This window comes from Eutrema salsugineum, unplaced genomic scaffold (genome assembly GCF_000478725.1).
Source record: "Eutrema salsugineum unplaced genomic scaffold, Eutsalg1_0 scaffold_14, whole genome shotgun sequence".
In the NCBI taxonomy this organism is placed as follows: domain Eukaryota; kingdom Viridiplantae; phylum Streptophyta; class Magnoliopsida; order Brassicales; family Brassicaceae; genus Eutrema; species Eutrema salsugineum.
In genome coordinates, this window is record NW_006256877.1 from 7,692,526 (window position 1) to 7,694,752 (window position 2,227).

The 2,227-nt window shown below is 42.7% G+C and overlaps 1 non-coding gene across 1 annotated transcript; it reads right to left on the reverse strand.

Annotated features, from left to right (window-relative positions):
* Positions 1-1,561: 1,561 nt before the first annotated feature.
* Positions 1,562-1,668, reverse strand: LOC112088603. The gene has a single exon (XR_002900549.1). It is a non-coding gene; the product is annotated as a small nucleolar RNA R71 (small nucleolar RNA).
* Between the last annotated feature and the right edge of the window lie 559 nt (positions 1,669-2,227).

Here is a 2,227-nt window from a genome sequence, read left to right on the forward strand (position 1 = left end):
TAGTGAGCTCGTTATGATTAGTGAGTAGTCATTTAAGCGGCTTTAGATGAATAGATTAGGGTGCTTTCAAGATAGATTAGTGGGTTTAGGTGTCTAGTCTTGCATGTTTCATTCTTTAACCGACGAGATCTCTAGGCTGGATCCAAGCACATCACTTGAGGTTCAGATCTGAGACATATCTCGCATCAAAAGTGTTTGTAGAAATGTCTGAACCACTCGGTTAAAGGTTTAAGAGTCTTTCATCACGAGAGTGATAGTTTGTTCTCTTAAATGACATATTTGAACTGAATCTTATTGCTGATTGATTCGTGCTTCTCAAAAGACATTTTGGTATGAAGGAGAATCAGTTTAGATGCTTAATACTTTCATGAGAAGATTAACATGCCTTGAGTACAAAGTTAAATGAAACCGCTTGATAAAATGATTCATTAACCCATTAGTTTAGCTTGGAAGCACCCGAGTCGATTATCTTGTCTAAAGTCTCTGCCTTTATCATTCATTATAATCATCTGAATCATTTATTTGTCATTTGCATCTTAGCTTGTTTCAAATCTCATCATCTGCTTTACTTTTATGCTAAATCGCTTGTTACTTAGCTTAGCAAAAACCTTCACCATTCTCTCTTGACTTAAAGAACAAATGACATAGATAGTGTCTCGTTTACAAGCTTGGATTGACACCCCTTTATACTACTCTGACAGGGGTATTGATAACCTCTATAAAGGCTTAAAAACCTTAAGTTATCAATTGGCGCCGTTGCCGGCTTGTAGGAGCATTAGTCTCTTGTTTGTTCTTAAGTTCAAGCTTTTCTTTCTTTTGTTTTACTAACTACTTTCCAAGTTCTTGTTTTGTTTTCAGGGGCATGAATACCAGGTCTCGGAGCACAGGATCGCTTTTCCCATACGACGATAACATCAACAGATTAGAAAGGCGAGCTCGCGAGAGAGAACGACACTTTGAAAGACTTGGAATGGCAGAACAACAGCGAATGGAGCAACAGGCTCAGGCAGCCGAGCACCAGGCTCAGGCTAATCAGGCGCAGGCCGGAAGAAATGAACAACAAGCCTATGTTAACCAGCAACAGGCTCAAAGAAACGAACGGCTTGCTCAGCAAAACCAACACCAAGCGAATAGAAATGAGCAACAAGCCCATCATGTTCATCCGCCACCGCCACAAGTTCAGAGACAACATCCTCCAATCTGTGTTGGAGAGAATGACCGAGCTAATGCGCACCAATACCGAGCTGGGATTCAAGCTCCACCAGTCCAAAACAACAACTTTGAAGTTAAAGCTTCCCTGCTCAATATGGTGCAAAACTCAAAGTTCCACGGTCTGGCTGGAGAAGACCCTCTCGAGCACCTAGATCAATTTGATCGGGTTTGCGACTTAACCAAGATAAATGGCGTCTCCGAAGATAGCTTCAAGCTACGCTTGTTCCCTTTCAGCCTCGGTGATAAAGCACACCAGTGGGAAAAGAATATACCGAGGGGTTCTATACAAACCTGGGAGCAGTGTAAACTGGCGTTCTTATAAAAGTTCTTTTCCACATCACGCACAGCTAAACTCAGGAATCAGATCTCAAGTTTCACGCAGCACAGCAACGAGAGCTTTAGTGAAGCTTGGGAACGTTTCAGGAGCTACACTAACCAATGCCCACACCACGGCTTCTCAGAGGCATCCCTCTTGAGTACTTTATACCGAGGTGCACTCCCCAAGATCAGAAACCAACTCGATACAGCTTCAAATGGGAATTTTCTTGGGAAAGAGATCAATGCGGCAATGGAACTAGTCGAGAACCTAGCCATGTCCAATGACACATATGGAGAGGACTTTGATAGAGCAAACCATACAGAGGGATCTAGTGATGAACAGCGTATGAAAAAGGATATAAGAGAGCTTCAGAGCAAGCTTGACAAGGTTTTGATGGCGACTCAAAAGCCAATACACTTTGTAGGCGAGTTTGATGAGCAAGGGCCAAGTTTTGACAATGTTAACGAAGATGGTCTAACTCAAGAGGAGCTGAATTACATAGGGAATCAGCAGAAGTATCAGCGGTTCAACAACTACAACAGTAACCCAAACCTCTCATACAGAAACCCGAATGTAGCTAACCCTCAGGATCAGGTGTACGCTGCTCAACAACAACAACAAAGCTATGCTCAAAAGGCTCCTTTTCAGAATACCTTCCAGCCCAAGCAACAGTTCAGTGGGCAACAACACGGCTAC